Genomic DNA, 25,139 nt, shown 5'->3' with positions numbered 1-25,139 from the left:
CAGAATCCTTTCCTCTTCCAGGCTTCCAGACCTAATGCTGACTCATGCTCATTTACACACTGACAGTTTTACACTGACCCTTATTGATCACATGACCTTAATAAAGGCACCTGTTTGCTCCGTAGGTTTTTCTGTTGCCTAGCAACCTGTTCAAGACCATATTCCCACAAAAGGCTGGGCAGGAGCAGCAAAGTTATGATAAAGGAGGTTGCCAGTTAAAGCACGACGCACACTAGAAATTCTTAAATTATTATTATTATTATTTATTAAATTTGTTTACTGCCCCATACCTGCAGGTCCCAGGGCAGGACCTCCAACATCTAACATTGTCCCTGAGGCTTATTCTTCTAAGGAAACCTCTGGTTTTTCTTTTTTCTCATCCTGCTAAGGAAAAAGTCCTTCTACATGCTACGTTCTTAACTACAACTGTTCAAGAATTATTATGTATGTTTTTATTTTTCAAATTGTGGATCTGCTTGCTGACCAAGGCTTTTTTGGGAACAAGAGTGGGATATAAATCCTACTAGTAGCAGTAGTGGTATTACTTAACTATTGTCTACATATTTTGGAAAGTTATTTGTCCACCTGTTCTCTATCTGTCCAGACACGTCTTAAGATATCATAACTAAAATAGGCCCAATGCTTCCTGAGATCAAGGAGAAGTTTTTCAATCTCTGCTTGAATACTATTGGACATCATTTTGAAGTTATGGTGGAGGACTGAACATAATAATTGCTCTGCTTTGAAAATGGCAAAACCCAGTTTTGCATAGTGGTGCTTAAGAATGAGGAAGGGCTATATGTTTGCCTGCAAGAGGACAACATTTTGAACCAAGATGGCAGACTACACTCATTTGTCACTCTCCTGAGATATCACAACTCTCATGTCCTTGGGGAAAGAATCTTCTTCAGAGGAGGACCCCCCCAACACACAAACAAAAAATACATGTTGCAGGGGAGTAGGCTGTGTCAATAGACACTGAGGCAGAGCAGGGGGATCCAGTGCCTCTTGGGTCATGGTACTCCAGTCTCCCCCATGAGATACAGACTCAGAGGCAGATTGGGCGGGGACTGGGCCATGATGGAAGCAGCTCAACAGATAATCCTCACATAGTATCTCTAATGGGGAGGAGAGCCTTGAATCATGCTGCTTTGCATCGTTTGCCTATTTGACTGGCCAGCCCTCTTCAAAACCCACCCACTTCTCTTCACAAAAATCTGCATGAGCTCAAACCTTCAGTTCTTTGGCTTGCAACATAACTTTGGTGAGGAAATTCCCAGCTGATTGGCGGCAAAGAGGACGCTCCTCTGCCACGCTTGCCTTAAATGCGGCAAGCCACACCCCCAGAGCCAGCCGATTGGCTGGCCAGGGGGGTGACACGACGGAGGATTCCCTGATCGCGCAGGGATGGGAGCGCAAGTGTTGGGGGCCTGAAGCCCACAACACCACCTCCTCCCGAGGTCGGAAGTGGCTTTGTCAGTTTGAATACATTGTGGAGTATGAACATATCATAGACAGTTACTTGAATTATGCTTTTCTTTAGAAAACACTACACCAGAAGATGAATAGGGAGGTGGGGGAGAGAGACCTGCAACAAATTATTGTAGATAGTCCAGTTCATCCTTCCCTACTGCAGGATACTCTATTCCACTCACATCCAACTTTTGCATTTCCACCTTGTAATAATCAGTTGGCAATCCACTACCATTGTTTTCAAAGATTCTTTTCTACATTGTTTTTTAAACAAACAAACAAACAAACAAACAAACAAACAAACAAACACAATTTTGGTTCTGTGGGAAACATTTGGTATCCCAAAATCTGCTAATGCCACTCTTTTGTGAATGGATTATGCTGTTTTGGCTACATGAGAATCCACCCCCCCCCCTGTACTTTGGAAATAGAGGGGACAACACCATATTGCTATCATGGTCATAATGGGCCAAGGAGAAAAAGAGGTGGTGAAATTTTTGAACTAGGGCAATGATTTATTCTGAATGACTCATTCATAAAAAGTGTGACGTGGGTGTCCCTGAGGTGAACCTGCAGCTCAGTGAAGAGGATCAAAGCTCTTCAGGTTTTTGTGCAGCTTGCCTTGCATTTCCCACCACTGTGTCACTTGCAGCACAATGGTAGATCCCAGCGTCCCCCATCTCCACCTTGCTGATGGACAGCTCTGTAGACAGATTCCCTTCGTCAGAGTCCATCTCCAACCGTTCTTTCTTCTCAGTTTTAGAGTAACTGTAGATGACTAAGGAAGGGGCTGCATCTTGGGTTTGCTTGTACCAGAAGACCCCATAATAATTAGAGACTCCATGTTTACAGAAGATCCGAGCTGTTTCTCCAGAAGAAAAGGAGACTTCAGAAAGTTGAGAAGCATCACCACTGATATCTCTGCCTGGAAAAAGAAAAATCATCATTGTTCCATAACTTCATGGCTGTTCAACATGCCTCTCAATACAAGATGGTGAGCTTTCCAGGTGGGAAGAGTGCTGTTGTGCTGACATCCTGCTTGCAGACATCCCAGAGACATCTGCTTGGTCCTTCTAAGAACAGGATCCTTGACTAGACAGAATATTGGTTTGACTCCACAAGGTTTATATGTTCACATTTCCTTGGAATCTTCCATAGATATACACAATGGCCATGATTTTCTTACTGAGTAAGTTAATAGTAATTAGTCAATAACTGTGTGTAATATCAGTTGCACACCAAGAGTATAAAATTCTAAAAATCAGTAGCAATACATTTGATATCACTCAATGACAACTGCTAATAAAAGTTCAGTTATGTGAACAGTACAATTCCAGATTTATGTCAGCTTCTATTACTGGTGGCACTGGTAATAATAATTGTCATCTGGCTTCTCCTCCTCATAGTAGTAGGAATGGTATAAACTTGTACTGGTCATTGGACAAATGGAATTCACTGAACAGAGGATAGTGGGAGAGATCCCAGAGGGAACAGCAAATTACGTATATGTCTGTGGAGTAGACATTATTAGCCACTTTTCGCCTCTTGTTAAGGGTTAATATTTTCTGTAAGTTTTGGAAGCTGCCTTATACTGAGTTGTTCCCTTGTTCCATCTAGCTCAATATTGTCTACACTGAAGGGCAGCAGCCCTCCAGAATTTTCAGAGAGGGGTTTTCTTTAAGCCCTACCTGGAGAACCCAGAGAATGAACCTGGTGTCCTTTGCATACAAAGCTCTACCCTTTCCCAAATTTCTAAGGATTCCCCAACTTACACAGCAGAAATAGCCCAAGGAGAATCCATTGAGCTGGGTGGACTCTTGAGGTCATTCTGAAGAACGCAGATGCTCTCACCAACGCAGATCCCTCCTAGTAAGGTGTGGAAATTCAGAAGAAACTAAGGTCGCCGTCTTCCCCAGTTCAATGAATTATCAATGTGCGCTTTCTCTTTTCCTATTTTTTTAGCTCTCTCCTGCTAGTCAGAAGTAGAATTGTGAAAATCTTAAGTTAACACAGCTAATGAAGTGTTTTGTGAGGCAAGAATGACTCCTCGTGCTCCTCATTGCTATCTAGTGGAAGAAAACAAAGATAGCAGGGTTGCTTACAAATTGTGTTTGTGGCTTCCGGCTTGTGGTTTTCTTTTGAGCAGATGGATTTTTAGTTACACTGGGGTCACATCTACAGGTGCTGTCAGCTCCCCTTAACAGATCTGACCTTATGCCAAGGGCCTCTGATCACTTTTGGGGGTACATTTTAGGGGTACACCAAGAAACTGTGGTGGACACCACAAAGTACTCATCTCACAGAAGGAAAAATGGATGCTCAGAACATACATGCACCCCATCACAAACCAGGTGAAACATTTACATGAACAAAACACCCTAAACCAAAAAACAAACAAACAAACAAACAAAAAAAAAAAAAAACCAGGCAACCTTCCCAGAAACATCCCCTATCTATATTTTTTTTAGAAATAAAAAATTCAGAGGAGCAGGGGCCCTTGATATCCACCAAGGGAGATTGCCTAATGGCGCCACCTTGGGGATCCCTGAAAGTCATGCTTTTGAATGCAAGTGATGCAATGAGTTTCTAGGAAAACCAGAGAGAGTAGGCACAATCTGTTGGGTGTATTCTACATCAAAGGTGTTGATGTGTTCACAATCTACTCTTGAGGTGTTCTTCTTTAACAGACTTGCAGCAGAGATTCTTTTTTAGTTTAGTATCTTTATTATTTACAAAAATTTACACTGGTCGAATACAAATAAAGTAACATGTTCCTTTCCTCTTCCAGCCTTCCAGACCTAATGCTGACTCATGCTCATTTACACACTGACAATTTTACACTGACCCTTATTGACCACATGACCTTAATAAAGGCACCTGTTTGCTCCGTAGGTTTTTCTGTTGCTTAGCAACCTGTTCAAGACCATATTCCAACCAAAGGTTGGGCAGGAGCAGCAAAGTTATGATACAAGAGGTTGCCAGTTAAAGCACAACACAAACTAGAAATTCTTAAATCATTTTTATTATTTATTAAATTTGTTTACCACTCCCTACCTGCAGGTCTAAGATTGTCCCTAAGGCTTATTCTTCTAAGAAAACCTCTGAGTTTTCTTTTTTCTCATCCTGCTAAGGAAAAAGTCCTTCTAGATTCTACATCCTTAACTACAACTGTTTCAGAATTATGATGTACATTTTTGTTTTCAGATTGTGGGTCTGCTTACTGCCTAAGGCTCCTTCGGGAACAAGAGTGTGATATAAATCCTACTAGTAGCAGTAGTAATAGTATTACTTAACTACTCTCTACATATTTTGGAAAGTTGTTTCCCCATAAGTTCTCTCTCTGTCCAGACGAGTCTTAAGATATCATAACCAAAATAGGCCCAATGGTTCGTGAGATCAAGGAGAAGTTTTTCATCTCTACTTGAATACTATTGGGCATCATTTTGAAGTTATGATGGAGGACTTGCTCTGATACTTGCTAAGAATTGCTCTGATTTGAAAATGTCACAACCCAGTTTTGCATAGCGGTGCTTAAGAATGAGGAAGGGCTATCCGTCTATGTTTGCCTGCAAGAGGAGAACATTTTGAACCAAGATGGCAGACTACACTCATTTGTCACTCTCCTGAGATATCACAACGCTCATCTCCTTGGGGGAAGAATCTTCTTCAGAGGAGGACCCCCCCCCCCCACACGAAGTACATGTTGGAGGGGAGCAGGCTGTGTCAATGGAGACTGAGGCAGAGCAGGGGGATCCTGGGCCTTTTGGGTCATGGTACTCCAATCTCCCCCATGAGACACAGACTCAGAGGCAGATTGGGCGGGGACTGGGCCATGATTGAAGCAGCTCCACAGATAATCCTCATGTAGGATCTCTAGTGGGGAGGAGAGCCTTGAATCATGCTGCTTTGCATCGTTTGCCTATTTGGCTGGCCAGCCCTCTTCAAGAACCCACCCACTTCTCTTTCCAAAAATCTGCATGAGCTCAAACCTTCAGTTCTTTGGCTTGCAACACAGCTCTGGTGAGGAGCTTGTGTTGCAGTCACACTGAGCCACTGCCCCTTGTCTCAATATAGTTCCTGTTCCAAGTCACAACCTTGTATTTGGAAAATAAGAATCAAATTTTCAGTTTGGAGGAACAACTTTGAGGTGGGATCATTGTTCGGCTCATTATTATTGAAGCCAATGTTATGTACACAAGTCCATGACTTGACCACAAGACAGGAAAGAACCAGGTACAAGGAGGTTTCTGATTCATACTGTAAAAAATGGGTTGAGTAAGTTGTACTTAATGGACTGTGGTTGGAAGAGAGATGGTGACATGCCAGGTTGGGAGAAGGTGGTAGAGTGGAGGAAGAACAGTTAAGATAATGCACATTTGCCTATATATTGTGCTCTCGCAGACTCTTTGAACTCTGTCCAGCAATCCAATACTGAATTTGGTGTGAGCCTCCATATTAGAATCCTCCAGGGGAATTTCTCAATCTCTTATTATATGCTGCTTCCCACTAGCTAAAACTTCTGTGTACCCTCAATGGAGAATTTCTCCCACATTTTCATAAGACTGGATCCTAAATTATGCTTGTCAGTTTGAATACACTGTGAAGTATTAACATATCATAGACAGTTACTTGCATTATGCTTTTCTTTAAAAAACACTAAAACAGAAGATGAGTAGGGAGGTGGAGGAGGGAGACCTGCAACAAATTACTGTACATACTCCAGTTCATCCTTGCCCTACTTCAGGATACCCTATTCCACTCACATCCAACTTTTCTATTTCCACTTCGTAATAATCAGTTGGCAATCCACAATCATTGTTTTCAAAGATGCTTTTCTACATTGTTCTTTAAACAAACAAACAAACAAACAAACAAACACAATTTTGATACTGTGGAAAACACTGGGTACCCCAAAATCTGCTAATACCACTCTTTTGTGAATGAATAGTGCTGTTTTGGCAACGTGAGAATCCACACAAACACACCCCTTGTGCTTTGGAAATAGAGGGGACAACACCATATTGCTATCATGGTCATAATGGGCCAAGGAGAAAAAGAGGTGGTGAATTTTTGAACTAGGGCAATGATTTATTCTGAATGACTCATTCATCAAAAGTGTGACGTGGGTGTCCCTGAGGTGAACCTGCAGCTTAGTGAAGAGGATCAAAGCTCTTCAAGTTTTTGTGCAGCTTGCCTTGCACTTCCCACCACTGTGTCACTTGCAGCACAGTGGTAGATCCCAGCGTCCCCCATCTCCACCTTGCTGATGAAAAGCTCTGTAGACAGATTCCCTTTGTCAGTGTCCATCTCCAACCGTTCTTTCTTCTCGGTTTTAGAGTAACTGTAGATGACTAAGGAAGGGGCTGCATCTCTGGTTTGCTTGTACCAGAAGACCCAATTATAATTAGAGACTCCATGTTTACAGAAGATCCGAGCTGTTTCTCCAGAAGAAAAGGAGACTTCAGAAGGTTGAGAAGCATCACCACTGACATATTTGCCTGGAAAAGGGAAAACCATCATTGTTCCATAACTCCATGGCTCTTCAACATGCCTCTCAATACCAGATGGCGAGCTTTCCAAGTGGGAAGAGTGCTGTTGTGCTGACATCCTGCTTGCAGACATCCCAGAGACATCTGCTTGGTCCTTCTAAGAACAGGATCCTTGACTAGACAGAATATTGGTTTGACTCCACAAGGTTTGTATGTTCACATTTCCTTGGAATCTTCCATAGATATACACAATGGCCATGATTTTCTTACTGAGTAAGTTAATAGTAATTAGTCAAGAACTGTGTGTAATATCAGTTGCACACCAAGAGTATAAAATTCTAAAAATCAGTAGCAATACATTTGATATCACTCAGTGACAACTGCTAATAAAAGTTCAATTGTGTGTACCATTCCAGATCTATGCCAGTTCTATTACTGGTGGTACTGGTAATAATAATTGTGATCTGGCTTCTCCTCCTCATAGTAGTAGGAATGGTATTAGCTTGTATTGGACACTGGACAAATGGAATCCACTGAATGGAGGGTAGACAGAAAGATCCCAGAGGGAACAGCAAAGTAAGCATATTTCTGTGGAGTAGACATTATTAGCTACTTTTTGCCTCTTGTTAAGGGTTAATATTTACTGTAAGTTTTGGAAGCTGCCTTATACTGAGTTGTTCCCTTGTTCCACCTAGCTCAATATTGTCTACACTGAAGGGCAGCAGCCCTCCAGAATTTTCAGAGAGGGGTTTTCTTTAAGCCCTACCTGGAGAACCCAGAGAATGAACCTGGTGTCCTTTGCATACAAAGCTCTACCCTTTCCCAAATTTCTAAGGATTCCCCAACTTACACAGCAGAAATAGCCCAAGGAGAATCCATTGAGCTGGGTGGACTCTTGAGGTCATTCTGAAGAACGCAGATGCTCTCACCAACGCAGATCCCTCCTAGTAAGGTGTGGAAATTCAGAAGAAACTAAGGTCGCCGTCTTCCCCAGTTCAATGAATTATCAATATGCGCTTTCTCTTTTCCTATTTTTTTAGCTCTCTCCTGCTAGTCAGAAGTGGAATTGTGAAAATCTTAAGTTAACACAGCTAATGAAGTGTTTTGTGAGGCAAGAATGACTCCTCATTGCTATCTAGTGGAAGAAAACAAAGATAGCAGGGTTGCTTACAAATTGTGTTTGTGGCTTCTGTCTTGTGGTTTTCTTTTGAGAAGATGGATTTTTAGTTACACTGGGGTCACATCTGCAGGTGCTGTCAGCTCCCCTTAACAGATCTGACCTTATGCCAAGGGTCTCCCAACACTTTTGGGGTACATTTTGGAATCCAAGAAACTGCTGTGGACACCACAAAGCACTCGTCTCACAGAAGGAAAAACGGATGCTCAGAACAGACATGCACTCCATCACAAACCAGGTGAAACACTTAAGCAAATAAAGCACCCTGAACCAAAAAAAAAAACCCAGGCAAGCTTCCCAGAAACACCTCCTATCTATATACTTTTTTAGAAATAAAAAATTCAGAGGAGCAGGGGCCCTTGAAATCCACCAAGGGAGATTGCCTAATGGCGCCACCTTGGGGATCCCTGAAAGTGATGCTTTTGAATGCAAGTGATGCAATGAGTTTCTAGGAAAGCCAGAGAGAGTAGGCACAATCTGTTGGGTGTATTCTACATCAAAGGTGTTGATGTGTTCACAATCTACTCTTGAGGTGTTCTTCTTTAACAGACTTGCAGCAGAGATTCTCTTTTAGTTTAGTATCTTTATTATTTACAAAAATTTACACTGGTCGAATACAAATAAAGTAACAGAATCCTTTCCTCTTCCAGCCTTCCAGACCTAATGCTGACTCATGCTCATTTACACACTGACAATTTTACACTGACCCTTATTGACCACATGACCTTAATAAAGGCACCTGTTGGCTACGTAGGTTTTTCTGTTGCTTAGCAACCTGTTCAAGACCATATTCCAACCAAAGGTTGGGCAGGAGCAGCAAAGTTATGATACAAGAGGTTGCCAGTTAAAGCACAACACAAACTAGAAATTCTTAAATTATTTTTATTATTTATTAAATTTGTTTACCACTCCCTACCTGCAGGTCTAAGATTGTCCCTAAGGCTTATTCTTCTAAGAAAACCTCTGAGTTTTCTTTTTTCTCATCCTGCTAAGGAAAAAGTCCTTCTAGATTCTACATCCTTAACTACAACTGTTTCAGAATTATGATGTACATTTTTGTTTTCAGATTGTGGGTCTGCTTACTGCCTAAGGCTCCTTCGGGAACAAGAGTGTGATATAAATCCTACTAGTAGCAGTAGTAATAGTATTACTTAACTACTGTCTACATATTTTGGAAAGTTGTTTCCCCATAAGTTCTCTATCTGTCCAGACAAGTCTTAAGATATCATAACCAAAATAGGCCCAATGGTTCGTGAGATCAAGGAGAAGTTTTTCATCACTACTTGAATACTATTGGGCATCATTTTGAAGTTATGATGGAGGACTTGCTCTGATACTTGCTAAGAATTGCTCTGATTTGAAAATGTCACAACCCAGTTTTGCATAGCGGTGCTTAAGAATGAGGAAGGGCTATCCGTCTATGTTTGCCTGCAAGAGGACAACATTTTGAACCAAGATGGCAGACTACACTCATTTGTCACTCTCCTGAGATATCACAACGCTCATCTCCTTGGGGGAAGAATCTTCTTCAGAGGAGGACCCCCCCCCCCACACACGAAGTACATGTTGGAGGGGAGCAGGCTGTGTCAATGGAGACTGAGGCAGAGCAGGGGGATCCTGGGCCTTTTGGGTCATGGTACTCCAGTCTCCCCCATGAGACACAGACTCAGAGGCAGATTGGGCGGGGACTGGGCCATGATTGAAGCAGCTCCACAGATAATCCTCATGTAAGATCTCTAGTGGGGAGGAGAGCCTTGAATCATGCTGCTTCGCATCGTTTGCCTATTTGGCTGGCCAGCCCTCTTCAAGAACCCACCCACTTCTCTTTCCAAAAATCTGCATGAGCTCAAACCTTCAGTTCTTTGGCTTGCAACACAGCTCTGGTGAGGAGCTTGTGTTGCAGTCACACTGAGCCACTGCCCCTTGTCTCAATATAGTTCCTGTTCCAAGTCACAACCTTGTATTTGGAAAATAAGAATCAAAATTTCAGTTTGGAGGAACAACTTTGAGGTGGGATCATTGTTCGGCTCATTATTATTGAAGCCAATGTTATGTACACAAGTCCATGACTTGACCACAAGACAGGAAAGAACAGGTACAAGGAGGTTTCTGATTCATACTGTAAAAAATGGGTTGAGTAAGTTGTACTTAATGGACTGTGGTTGGAAGAGAGATGGTGACATGCCAGGTTGGGAGAAGGTGGTAGAGTGGAGGAAGAACAGTTAAGATAATGCACATTTGCCTATATATTGTGCTCTCGCAGACTCTTTGAACTCTGTCCAGCAATCCAATACTGAATTTGGTGTGAGCCTCCATATTAGAATCCTCCAGGGGAATTTCTCAATCTCTTATTATATGCTGCTTCCCACTAGCTAAAACTTCTGTGTACCCTCAATGGAGAATTCTCCCACATTTTCATAAGACTGGATCCTAAATTATGCTTGTCAGTTTGAATACACTGTGAAGTATTAACATATCATAGACAGTTACTTGCATTATGCTTTTCTTTAAAAAACACTAAACCAGAAGATGAGTAGGGAGGTGGAGGAGGGAGACCTGCAACAAATTATTGTACATACTCCAGTTCATCCTTGCCCTACTTCAGGATACCCTATTCCACTCACATCCAACTTTTCTATTTCCACTTCATAATAATCAGTTGGCAATCCACAATCATTGTTTTCAAAGATGCTTTTCTACATTGTTCTTTAAACAAACAAACAAACAAACAAACACAATTTTGATACTGTGGAAAACACTGGGTACCCCAAAATCTGCTAATACCACTCTTTTGTGAATGAATAGTGCTGTTTTGGCAACGTGAGAATCCACACAAACACACCCCTTGTGCTTTGGAAATAGAGGGGACAACACCATATTGCTATCATGGTCATAATGGGCCAAGGAGAAAAAGAGGTGGTGAATTTTTGAACTAGGGCAATGATTTATTCTGAATGACTCATTCATCAAAAGTGTGACGTGGGTGTCCCTGAGGTGAACCTGCAGCTCAGTGAAGAGGATCAAAGCTCTTCAAGTTTTTGTGCAGCTTGCCTTGCACTTCCCACCACTGTGTCACTTGCAGCACAGTGGTAGATCCCAGCGTCCCCCATCTCCACCTTGCTGATGAAAAGCTCTGTAGACAGATTCCCTTTGTCAGTGTCCATCTCCAACCGTTCTTTCTTCTCGGTTTTAGAGTAACTGTAGATGACTAAGGAAGGGGCTGCATCTCTGGTTTGCTTGTACCAGAAGACCCAATTATAATTAGAGACTCCATGTTTACAGAAGATCCGAGCTGTTTCTCCAGAAGAAAAGGAGACTTCAGAAGGTTGAGAAGCATCACCACTGACATATTTGCCTGGAAAAGGAAAAACCATCATTGTTCCATAACTCCATGGCTCTTCAACATGCCTCTCAATACCAGATGGCGAGCTTTCCAAGTGGGAAGAGTGCTGTTGTGCTGACATCCTGCTTGCAGACATCCCAGAGACATCTGCTTGGTCCTTCTAAGAACAGGATCCTTGACTAGACAGAATATTGGTTTGACTCCACAAGGTTTGTATGTTCACATTTCCTTGGAATCTTCCATAGATATACACAATGGCCATGATTTTCTTACTGAGTAAGTTAATAGTAATTAGTCAAGAACTGTGTGTAATATCAGTTGCACACCAAGAGTATAAAATTCTAAAAATCAGTAGCAATACATTTGATATCACTCAGTGACAACTGCTAATAAAAGTTCAATTGTGTGTACCATTCCAGATCTATGCCAGTTCTATTACTGGTGGTACTGGTAATAATAATTGTGATCTGGCTTCTCCTCCTCATAGTAGTAGGAATGGTATTAGCTTGTATTGGACACTGGACAAATGGAATCCACTGAATGGAGGGTAGACAGAAAGATCCCAGAGGGAACAGCAAAGTAAGCATATTTCTGTGGAGTAGACATTATTAGCTACTTTTTGCCTCTTGTTAAGGGTTAATATTTACTGTAAGTTTTGGAAGCTGCCTTATACTGAGTTGTTCCCTTGTTCCACCTAGCTCAATATTGTCTACACTGAAGGGCAGCAGCCCTCCAGAATTTTCAGAGAGGGGTTTTCTTTAAGCCCTACCTGGAGAACCCAGAGAATGAACCTGGTGTCCTTTGCATACAAAGCTCTACCCTTTCCCAAATTTCTAAGGATTCCCCAACTTACACAGCAGAAATAGCCCAAGGAGAATCCATTGAGCTGGGTGGACTCTTGAGGTCATTCTGAAGAACGCAGATGCTCTCACCAATGCAGATCCCTCCTAGTAAGGTGTGGAAATTCAGAAGAAACTAAGGTCGCCGTCTTCCCCAGTTCAATGAATTATCAATATGCGCTTTCTCTTTTCCTATTTTTTTAGCTCTCTCCTGCTAGTCAGAAGTGGAATTGTGAAAATCTTAAGTTAACACAGCTAATGAAGTGTTTTGTGAGGCAAGAATGACTCCTCATTGCTATCTAGTGGAAGAAAACAAAGATAGCAGGGTTGCTTACAAATTGTGTTTGTGGCTTCTGTCTTGTGGTTTTCTTTTGAGAAGATGGATTTTTAGTTACACTGGGGTCACATCTGCAGGTGCTGTCAGCTCCCCTTAACAGATCTGACCTTATGCCAAGGGTCTCCCAACACTTTTGGGGTACATTTTGGAATCCAAGAAACTGCTGTGGACACCACAAAGCACTCGTCTCACAGAAGGAAAAACGGATGCTCAGAACAGACATGCACTCCATCACAAACCAGGTGAAACACTTAAGCAAATAAAGCACCCTGAACCAAAAAAAAAAACCCAGGCAAGCTTCCCAGAAACACCTCCTATCTATATACTTTTTTAGAAATAAAAAATTCAGAGGAGCAGGGGCCCTTGAAATCCACCAAGGGAGATTGCCTAATGGCGCCACCTTGGGGATCCCTGAAAGTGATGCTTTTGAATGCAAGTGATGCAATGAGTTTCTAGGAAAGCCAGAGAGAGTAGGCACAATCTGTTGGGTGTATTCTACATCAAAGGTGTTGATGTGTTCACAATCTACTCTTGAGGTGTTCTTCTTTAACAGACTTGCAGCAGAGATTCTCTTTTAGTTTAGTATCTTTATTATTTACAAAAATTTACACTGGTCGAATACAAATAAAGTAACAGAATCCTTTCCTCTTCCAGCCTTCCAGACCTAATGCTGACTCATGCTCATTTACACACTGACAATTTTACACTGACCCTTATTGACCACATGACCTTAATAAAGGCACCTGTTGGCTACGTAGGTTTTTCTGTTGCTTAGCAACCTGTTCAAGACCATATTCCAACCAAAGGTTGGGCAGGAGCAGCAAAGTTATGATACAAGAGGTTGCCAGTTAAAGCACAACACAAACTAGAAATTCTTAAATTATTTTTATTATTTATTAAATTTGTTTACCACTCCCTACCTGCAGGTCTAAGATTGTCCCTAAGGCTTATTCTTCTAAGAAAACCTCTGAGTTTTCTTTTTTCTCATCCTGCTAAGGAAAAAGTCCTTCTAGATTCTACATCCTTAACTACAACTGTTTCAGAATTATGATGTACATTTTTGTTTTCAGATTGTGGGTCTGCTTACTGCCTAAGGCTCCTTCGGGAACAAGAGTGTGATATAAATCCTACTAGTAGCAGTAGTAATAGTATTACTTAACTACTGTCTACATATTTTGGAAAGTTGTTTCCCCATAAGTTCTCTATCTGTCCAGACAAGTCTTAAGATATCATAACCAAAATAGGCCCAATGGTTCGTGAGATCAAGGAGAAGTTTTTCATCACTACTTGAATACTATTGGGCATCATTTTGAAGTTATGATGGAGGACTTGCTCTGATACTTGCTAAGAATTGCTCTGATTTGAAAATGTCACAACCCAGTTTTGCATAGCGGTGCTTAAGAATGAGGAAGGGCTATCCGTCTATGTTTGCCTGCAAGAGGACAACATTTTGAACCAAGATGGCAGACTACACTCATTTGTCACTCTCCTGAGATATCACAACGCTCATCTCCTTGGGGGAAGAATCTTCTTCAGAGGAGGACCCCCCCCCCACACACACGAAGTACATGTTGGAGGGGAGCAGGCTGTGTCAATGGAGACTGAGGCAGAGCAGGGGGATCCTGGGCCTTTTGGGTCATGGTACTCCAGTCTCCCCCATGAGACACAGACTCAGAGGCAGATTGGGCGGGGACTGGGCCATGATTGAAGCAGCTCCACAGATAATCCTCATGTAAGATCTCTAGTGGGGAGGAGAGCCTTGAATCATGCTGCTTCGCATCGTTTGCCTATTTGGCTGGCCAGCCCTCTTCAAGAACCCACCCACTTCTCTTTCCAAAAATCTGCATGAGCTCAAACCTTCAGTTCTTTGGCTTGCAACACAGCTCTGGTGAGGAGCTTGTGTTGCAGTCACACTGAGCCACTGCCCCTTGTCTCAATATAGTTCCTGTTCCAAGTCACAACCTTGTATTTGGAAAATAAGAATCAAAATTTCAGTTTGGAGGAACAACTTTGAGGTGGGATCATTGTTCGGCTCATTATTATTGAAGCCAATGTTATGTACACAAGTCCATGACTTGACCACAAGACAGGAAAGAACAGGTACAAGGAGGTTTCTGATTCATACTGTAAAAAATGGGTTGAGTAAGTTGTACTTAATGGACTGTGGTTGGAAGAGAGATGGTGACATGCCAGGTTGGGAGAAGGTGGTAGAGTGGAGGAAGAACAGTTAAGATAATGCACATTTGCCTATATATTGTGCTCTCGCAGACTCTTTGAACTCTGTCCAGCAATCCAATACTGAATTTGGTGTGAGCCTCCATATTAGAATCCTCCAGGGGAATTTCTCAATCTCTTATTATATGCTGCTTCCCACTAGCTAAAACTTCTGTGTACCCTCAATGGAGAATTCTCCCACATTTTCATAAGACTGGATCCTAAATTATGCTTGTCAGTTTGAATACACTGTGAAGTATTAACATATCATAGACAGTTACTTGCATTATGCTTTTCTTTAAAAAACACTAAACCAGAAGATGAGTAGGGAGGTGGAGGAGGGAGACCTGCAACAAATTATTGTACATACTCCAGTTCATCCTTGCCCTACTTCAGGATACCCTATTCCACTCACATCCAACTTTTCTATTTCCACTTCATAATAATCAGTTGGCAATCCACAATCATTGTTTTCAAAGATGCTTTTCTACATTGTTCTTTAAACAAACAAACAAACAAACAAACACAATTTTGATACTGTGGAAAACACTGGGTACCCCAAAATCTGCTAATACCACTCTTTTGTGAATGAATAGTGCTGTTTTGGCAACGTGAGAATCCACACAAACACACCCCTTGTGCTTTGGAAATAGAGGGGACAACACCATATTGCTATCATGGTCATAATGGGCCAAGGAGAAAAAGAGGTGGTGAATTTTTGAACTAGGGCAATGATTTATTCTGAATGACTCATTCATCAAAAGTGTGACGTGGGTGTCCCTGAGGTGAACCTGCAGCTCAGTGAAGAGGATCAAAGCTCTTCAAGTTTTTGTGCAGCTTGCCTTGCACTTCCCACCACTGTGTCACTTGCAGCACAGTGGTAGATCCCAGCGTCCCCCATCTCCACCTTGCTGATGAAAAGCTCTGTAGACAGATTCCCTTTGTCAGTGTCCATCTCCAACCGTTCTTTCTTCTCGGTTTTAGAGTAACTGTAGATGACTAAGGAAGGGGCTGCATCTCTGGTTTGCTTGTACCAGAAGACCCCATTATAATTAGAGACTCCATGTTTACAGAAGATCCGAGCTGTTTCTCCAGAAGAAAAGGAGACTTCAGAAGGTTGAGAAGCATCACCACTGACATATTTGCCTGGAAAAGGAAAAACCATCATTGTTCCATAACTCCATGGCTCTTCAACATGCCTCTCAATACCAGATGGCGAGCTTTCCAAGTGGGAAGAGTGCTGTTGTGCTGACATCCTGCTTGCAGACATCCCAGAGACATCTGCTTGGTCCTTCTAAGAACAGGATCCTTGACTAGACAGAATATTGGTTTGACTCCACAAGGTTTGTATGTTCACATTTCCTTGGAATCTTCCATAGATATACACAATGGCCATGATTTTCTTACTGAGTAAGTTAATAGTAATTAGTCAAGAACTGTGTGTAATATCAGTTGCACACCAAGAGTATAAAATTCTAAAAATCAGTAGCAATACATTTGATATCACTCAGTGACAACTGCTAATAAAAGTTCAATTGTGTGTACCATTCCAGATCTATGCCAGTTCTATTACTGGTGGTACTGGTAATAATAATTGTGATCTGGCTTCTCCTCCTCATAGTAGTAGGAATGGTATTAGCTTGTATTGGACACTGGACAAATGGAATCCACTGAATGGAGGGTAGACAGAGAGATCCCAGAGGGAACAGCAAAGTAAGCATATTTCTGTGGAGTAGACATTATTAGCTACTTTTCGCCTCTTGTTAAGGGTTAATATTTTCTGTAAGTTTTGGAAGCTGCCTTATACTGAGTTGTTCCCTTGTTCCATCTAGCTCAATATTGTCTACACTGAAGGGCAGCAGCCCTCCAGAATTTTCAGAGAGGGGTTTTCTTTAAGCCCTACCTGGAGAACCCAGAGAATGAACCTGGTGTCCTTTGCATACAAAGCTCTACCCTTTCCCAAATTTCTAAGGATTCCCCAACTTACACAGCAGAAATAGCCCAAGGAGAATCCACTGAGCTGGGTGGATTCCTGAGGTCATTCTGAAGAATGCAGATGCTCTCACCAACGCAGATCCCTCCTAGTAAGGTGTGGAAATTCAGAAGAAACTAAGGTCGCCGTCTTCCCCAGTTCAATGAATTATCAATGTGTGCTTTCTCCTTTCCTATTTCTTTCAGCTCTCTCCTGCTAGTCAGAAGTAGAATTGTGAAAATCTTAAGTTAACACAGCTAATGAAGGGTTTTGTGAGGCAAGAATGACTCCTTATTGCTATCTAGTGGAAGAAAACAAAGATAGCAGGGTTGCTTACAAATTGTGTTTGTGGCTTCCGGCTTGTGGTTTTCTTTTGAGCAGATGGATTTTAAGTTACATTGGGGTCACATCTGCTGTCAGCTCCCCTTAACAGATCTGACCTCATGCCAAGGGTCTCCCAACACTTTTGGGGGGTACATTCTGGAATCCAAGAAACTGCTCTCAAAGAGTCTTTTGACTCTGTTCAGTTGCACATTACTGAATTTGGTCCACCCGAGGGTGATTAACAGATACACTTTATTATCATGTACAGCTGGATGGGGCTAGAAGGACTTGTAGTCCAAAACATCTTGTGGGCATCTGGTTGTTCCACTACTACCCCATAATGTAGGGGTGGTCAATGCAGTGCCCTCCAAATGTTTGTGGAAAGGTTTTTCTTCATCCCTTACCATTCCCCATGTTGAATGGGGCTGGTTATTTACAACTTCTGAAGGGCACAGCATTCGCTGTCCTTGCCATAATGGGACAATTAGAAGAAAACAAGGTGACATTTCTGACCTAGGCCAGTGATTCCTTCTTAATGACTCATTAAGTACAGTGGGATGTGCATGTGGCTCTCCCAGAAGTGAACCTTCAGTGCAGTGAAGGTTTTTGTGCAGCTCACCTTGCATTTCCCACCACTGTGTCGCTTGCAGCACAATAGTAGATCCCAGCGTCCCCCATCTCCACCTTGCTGATGGACAGCTCTGTAGACAGGTTGCCTTTGTCAGTGTCCATCTCCAGCCGTTCTTTCTTCTCAGTTTTAGAGTAACTGTGGATGACTGAGTAAGGGGCTGCATTTTGGGTTTGCTTGTACCAGAAGACCACAGTGTATGAAGAGAGTCCATGTTTGCAGGAGATCCGAGCTGTTTCTCCTGAGGAAAAGTAGACTTCAGAAAGCTGAGAAGCATCACCACTGATATCTCCACCTGTGAGGGAATCAATGTTATTCCATGACTTCTCATGCTGAGTTTCTGACTGTTTATCAGACGTTGCTTGTAACCCCCCATCTCTCTCCAGCTGACTCTGTCTTTCTGCCTCTTACTTCAACATCATTAATTTGGTCATCTCATTCATCCACCCATCACTCCATCTATCCTTCTCAAGGGTCTCTCCCTCCAGACATTTCCATTCTATGTATTATAGTCTAGCGATGGATTTTGCTACCCTTATGATGACTGCCAACTTGAACAGCTTTAAAATATGATGAAGCAAATTGATGAAGGGTAAGCTTATCAACAGCTACTACTATTAATTTTTCTTGTTTCCTTGATTTATTAATTATTTGATATCCCACCCTGCCTCCTAAACAATCCACAGCAACTGCTACCCATGATGTCTATATAGTCTCTAGCATACACCAAGCAAACATCGTTTTCTTGGAACTGCAAGTGTGGAGAGCCCTGTGGCACTCAAGTCCTGTTTGCTGACATCCCATAGACACCTGGCTGGTCACTGTGAGAACCAAATCCTGGACTAGAGGCTTTTGGTCTGACTCAGCCGAGCTCTTAGGGTCACATTGCCTTGAAATCTCCTATAAATATGCACCATTTTGACCTTTCTGATTGCAGTTAATAGTCCTTAGTCACTAACAGTATCTAATAACATATTTATTTTTTTTTAAAAAAGAACAATAGTTATACATCTAATAAGGGTTTCGTTGTGTGTCTCATTCCAACCCTACATCTCTCTCTATTATTGGTGGCTGTGTTCATAATATTGAAATTGTAACATGTCTTTTCCTCCTCCTAGGAGTCATAGAGGCATTACGCCTAGATTCTACTCTTCAGTGGATCAATGGAATCAACTGAAGTGAAGCTAGAGAAAGATCTCAGAGTGGATGTAGGTGAGTGTAGAGTAGACATTTCTACCTATCTTTTTTCTATTATCAACATTTTCTCTAAGCATAGGAGCTGCCTTATACAGAGTCAGGCCACTGTCCCATCTAGCTCAGTATACTACACTGACAGCTGCTCTCCAGGATTTCCCAGACAGGGCTGATGTCAAGGTCCTACCTGAAACTGGGGTCTTCTGCATGCAAAGGAGACCATCTGCCTCTGGGCTATAGCACTCTCCCAAATTTCTAAGGATTCCCCAACTTACACAGCCAAAATAGCCCCAAAAGAATCCTCCACTGAGCTAGCTGGACTCTTGAGGACATCCTGAAGGACATGGATGTTCTCGCCGTCAAGGATTCCTTCTGGTCCACTCTGAAAATTCAGCAGAGAAACTAAGGTTGTCTTCTCCAACTCAATGAATTCTCTATGTGTGCTTTCTCTTCTCCTTTTCTCAGCTCTCCTCTGACAGTCAGAAGGAGAATTGTGGTTCTTTTGTGAAAACAGGGTTAGAGGAAAACCTCAGAAGGTGAAGAGCCTTCTGTATTTAGTGAAAGGGGACCTTCCCATTGCCACCTGGTGGAAGAAAGCAAGTATGGCGTCAGTGGAAAACCAAGACTTTGGAGTGATTAAAAAGTGTGTCTGCGGCTTAAAACCTGTGGTTTTCTTTAGAGCAGATGGATTTTTAGTTACAGTGGGTTCAGTTCTGCAGGTGCTATGACTCTATGCATGGCTATGACCTAATGGTTAGAGTCTCTGACATTTTTTTTGGGGGGGGGTACATTGGAAAATATAAGGACCTGTTTCAGACATCACAAAGCATGCTTGTCGGATAAGAGAAAGCAGGGATACTCAGAGCATGCATGCACACACATACATCAGATAAACATCATGCACATATCTGCAAACAAATAAAACAAGAAGAAAAAGCAAGCAAACACAGATACACAAACATACATATGCGTGTTTTTATATGCCTGAAGGAAGGTCTCCACCCCCATCGTTCTGCCCAGACACTGAAGTCCAGCTCTGAGGGACTTCTGGTGGTTCCCTCACTGCAAGAAATGAGGTTACAGGGAACCAGGCATAGGGCCTTCTCAGTAGTGGTCCCCTCCCTGTGGAATGCCCTCCCATCATGTAAAAGGAACAAACAACTATCTGGCTTTTAGAAGACATCTGAAGGCAGCCCTGTTTAGGGAAGTTTTTAATTTTTTGATGTTTTATTCTGTTTTTAATGTTCTGTTGAAAGCCGCCCAGAGTGGCTGGGGAAACCCACCAGATGGGTGGAGTATGTATGTATGTATGTATGTATGTATGTATGTATAAATAAATAAATTTGTTGTTGTTGTTGTTGTTGTTGTTGTTGTTGTTGTTGTTATCATCATCATCATCCCAACCACAGAAAACCAGTGGCTTATGATTAGTTACAGTTTTGGAGGGCTGTTGTCTTCACACCCCGCTCACGGGATTCCTGTAAGCATCCATTCAACCAAGTTGTGATTGTAGGTGTTTAGCATTTCCGCTAGAAGAACCTTAGATCTAATCCAGGCTGGGATTCTTATATGTTCTAAAACTGATGTAAAAGAAGAAGAACCAGACCTATGAGAGTCTGTAGGAAATTCCTGCAACTGGACTGATGCCACCACCTGGTGGGGGGAAAGGCACACTGCAGGCTAGATAAGATGCAGATCCTTAATTGTTTCATCAAAATACTGTAGTCAGACAATTCCTGATTGGCTGGTTAGTTGCTTTAAGCCAGGCTTCTCCTACCTGGTGCCCTCCTGCTGTTTCAAACTACAATTCCCATCAGCCTGAACCACCACATCTGCTGACTGGAGCTGATGGGAGCTGTAGTCCAAGAAAATGCCAGGTTGGAGAACTCTGACTTAAAATAATAAAGGACAGTCCTGGTGTGTGAGCAGAACACATAGCTTAAGTATTATTCTCCCCGCTAAAAAATAAAGAACCCACGAGTGGTAGTAGAGCTTCAGCACAATTTAAACAAGTTGGAACATTCAGAAAAAAGCTGCTGGATAGCTAGGGGAAGATTCAAACATATGTACCCCACTCCCAAAACGTATAAAACTAAGTCAAGTGTGTGTTGGAAATGCAAAATGACAGAAGGAACATTTCTTCACATGTGGTGGACTTGGAAAAAAGCTAAGGGCTACTGAGAAATGATATATAATGAGATGGAAAAGATGTTTAAGTTGATGGTTACCAAGAAACCCGAAGCTTTTCTTTCAGGAATTGTAGATAATGATGTTCCAAAAGAGCTGCTTAACTTATTTATGTACACAATGAAAGCAGCACGAGTATTGTATGCCTAAATATGGAAAGAATGTGACCTCCAACAAAGGAAGATTGGCTTTTGGAAATGATGGAAGACCTGGAAGTAGCAAAATTAACAGTGAAAATTAGAGACCAAAATGACTAATAATAATAATAAAAATCCTTGAGTACTGGAAACTTTTTATTGAGTATTTAAAGAACTACTATAGTGAGATGAAAATGTGAGCAGGATTTGAAATATGACCAATTGCATGAATTATTAAGAAAAATGGGTTAAATTGAATGTATTGAACAGTATATGCATAATATGCAGCATTTAAGGGTAAATATGGAAACGATGGAAGGGGGGGATAGGAAGTCAATTGATAAAGTAACTTATGGTTTATGTTAAGATTTGTAAAGTTTTTCTTTCTTTGTGAAAAATTCAGAAATAAGATTGAAAAAAAGAAAGAAAGGAATCCAGGGATTGAACCTGGAATGTTATTCCTGCTCCACCAGCGAGCAACATTCAGTCATTCTAGCATTGCAAGTAAGTTCAGCATCAAATCTCCATATTTCAGATTGGTTCAAAGTTAAGTGAATGGCGGTGGCCTCAGCTCCTTGAGCTTCAATGGAATTTGATTTCCCAGCTCATAAAGAATACACACTTTAAACCCCATTGCTATGCCTGCTTCTCTTACATGTTCTCTGTTGACTTATTTCCCATGCCTCCTCCTGCCTGCCTTAGCTCCTCCTCTGCTCAGACACTGAGAAGAGTTTTTGCACAGGGATAGTCCCTCCCTGACACACTGTGTCACTCAGAGCACAGTAGTAGATAGTAGCATCTGCCAGCTTCACCTGATGGAGAACAAGTGTGTTGGATTTCTTGTCCTGTCCAACGTACACTGTGCTCTTTGGATCAGCCCCTTCACCAGGATGCCCTGGGATTGCACCAGCAATATACCGAAGCCCTTCTCCTGGGAACTGCCGGTACCACTGGATCACATCACTTGATTCAGAAGAGAGGCTGCAGCTCAGGGTGTGTGGTTGTCCTTCAAATGCTCTAGTAGATCCCGGCTGGTTGACCTCTTGAGCCCATCCAGGGTTATCTGCAATTGAGAAGTTTCAGATTTATAAGATCTCGTATAGATAAAGGGACAGAGATCATGACCCCCAATGATTCCTAGGTCAAAACTGTAATGTGACCTAGCTCAGGGTTTTTCTGGGTGATCCTAGGAGGAAGTAGAAGCTACTTGCCTTTTTAAGAAATGGAAAGTTTAGAAATATGAAGAATGACGGTGAGAAATGTAATAAACACTGTTTGTTTATTTAATAAATGGCACACACACAGAGAGAGAGGTCTTTCAGGTAAATGTGCACAAGGATTTCTGCTTGGATATCTGAATACGCTATACGTGCTCCCTTTCTCTCATGTCTCTTTCCCCTTTGAATGTTTTTGCTCTGCTTCTCCATTATTCTACTTCACTGTGTCACTCATGGCACAGAAATAGACAGCAGAGTCATTCAGCTGGCTGGCAGGCTTCTCCATGTTGAAGGTCCCCTCATCTTTCTTGTCTGTCTTCTGCTCGGCTTTGAAGCCAAGAAGAGCCCCATCAGCTCGTGGGTCATAGCTACTCAGGAAAAGCTTGGGAGGTTGGCCTGGATGCTGAATGTACCAGAATAGAGCATAGACAGTCCCTTTGTAGGAACAGTTGAGCGAGATAACCTCTCCTTGGGCGACATGCACAGTGCCTTCTGTTTGGTCCACTGACTGTCCAACACTCCCTTCTGCAGAAAAGATTATGCCATAAGAGATTATGTTAGATGGGCAGGAGGACCAACCGATACATCAGTGGAGAACTCAAGACTAGCTCTGTGGTGCTTGGCATCTTGGGGCTATCTGGAATAGGGTTGGGAATTTTGTAAATCTTCTTCTACATTCTTGGTTCATTATAATTGTGTTAGTTTTGGTTCATTATAAACAAGACTTTTTTTTTTTACATTTTGACTTGTTTCCTAATTTGGAGGTATAAGCTGTCTCTAAACATGTGCAGGAGTTTTGTGTGAAAGAGTGCCACACTTGTTGATTTGCACAGCTCGCCTGTTGTGTACAACAGTTCAATGTTGCATCTGAACAACTGCACAGCTCGGGTATTGCTTCACACCAATTGTACACTCATTGAAAGTAATGTGTTGTCTCCCTGTCCACTTCTACCTCTTTTCCTTCTCCACCTGCACAGGTAACATAACACAGGAACATACTAACCTGCCTTACACAAAGCCAAACCATTTCCGACTCACACACATGTTACATTCAACCCACCAGTGGGCTGTGTCATGAGTAAAAGTGTCACAATAAACACTGCATGCTTCTTTCAAGGTGCAAATGTTAACCCACTGAACCATAGCTGTCAACTTTTCCCTTTTCTTGCAAGGAATCCTATTTGGAATAAGGGAATGTTCCCTTAAAAAAGGGAAACGTTGACAGCTATGCACTGAATTAATGAGCTTTAGCCTGCCAAGATAGCCATGCTAATATGGTATTTAGAAAATGAGCAAAAGTCAAAAACTCTATACTTACTTAAAGTCACAGCCAAGAAGATAATACATGTTGACATGGCAATCATGGTGATCCAATTTAATAGAAGCTGGCCTGGCTTATGATTTATCCTCAGCAATAAATCAAGTCCATCAGTAAGTTACATTGACTTGATGTTCTGCAGGACAGACTGCTAAAATTTGCCTTCCAGGAGGCTGGCTTCCTCTCTCTGACTTAACCACTAATGGTTTCCTCCTCTCAAGAAATGACTAGTCTGCCACTTCTGCAGGTGATATGAATTCCCTCCCCCTCAAAGCTTAGACTAGAACCACAGCTTTCTTCTTTGTCAGCTGTGATGTGTTTTGTGGATGAAAAGGGGAGAGAGGGGGTGAGTGAATCTGGGGAGTCGCGGCAGTGCCCCCTTGTGGGTCCAGGCATGAACTGAAAACTGGAATATCGTGCATTTTGGAAAACTTTATTGGAGTTGAACAAGTTGCAGCTGTTTCAGAACAGAGGGTGTCTTCATCGCTTCCAGCCTTGTGATCATGTGTTGTTTCCAAACCTTCCTTTCCAATTTAATTTTTAGTAAACAAGGAGGGCTGACAGGTAAAATTCTATGATGTTCTGCTCCATCCGTTGTATTGGATATCTGCCCAGAAGATGTCTGCCTAGTGCTGGGTGAATTTGACCATTGCAATTTGCCTCCGATCCTTGTTGTTACACGGCTAAATTCAGTTCTCAACATTTCCACATCCCTTTCTGATTATTATTATTTTTTTAAAGAAGGCTTCTCAGAAATACATCACTTCACCCTAATATATTGTATTTTTAATCCTATTTTTCACTATGCATTTTTATATACACTTTACCCCCCTGTATCAATGTCTGTACATATTACTTGCTTGGAGAACTTCACTGCACTGAAAAAAAATCACTAAAATGTGCATCTCGAAGTATGATTCTGTTTCTGTTGCATATTCTGCAAGGGAAATGCCCCTTTATTAAAATGGAAAGGGGTCAAACCATCAGGTTGGATAGTTACAATGGAATGGTCTTAGGGGTGGGGTGCACATTTCTATTTATTTATTATTATTACTTTGTTCAAGAAAAAAGGGGGGGAATCCCCTTTAAATACTAAAAAAACTGCACTTCTCTGACACCTGTAATTCTGTGCCATTCGTTGAATTCTGGCTGCTTTTGTCCATTAGACTTAGAGAATGTGCAAATCTCCAGCTTTGAAGAGAACAGGGGAGACTTGAGGGAAATAAGGAATGGCCAAGTTGAGCCCCTCAGTATTTGGGGGGGGGGAGGGGGAATCCTAGGCATCTTAAC

The 25,139-nt window shown here is 42.0% G+C and overlaps 1 long non-coding RNA gene and 1 gene segment (V, D, J or C); one reads left to right on the top strand and one right to left on the bottom strand.

Annotated features, from left to right (window-relative positions):
• The window catches only part of LOC308461695 (T cell receptor alpha chain MC.7.G5-like), a 151,386-nt gene that overhangs the window by 80,062 nt on the left and 46,185 nt on the right, over positions 1 to 25,139 (bottom strand).
• On the top strand, positions 18,343 to 19,555 carry LOC308461728. Its single transcript, XR_013978956.1, has 3 exons — positions 18,343 to 18,388; positions 18,915 to 19,008; positions 19,456 to 19,555. It is a non-coding gene; the product is annotated as an uncharacterized lncRNA (long non-coding RNA).

Source organism: Podarcis pityusensis, assembly GCF_964106645.2.
Source record: "Podarcis pityusensis genome assembly, chromosome: 13".
NCBI lineage: Eukaryota > Metazoa > Chordata > Lepidosauria > Squamata > Lacertidae > Podarcis > Podarcis pityusensis.
Note: the sequence above shows the minus strand (reverse complement) of the source record. Positions and strands in the feature narration are given on the sequence as shown.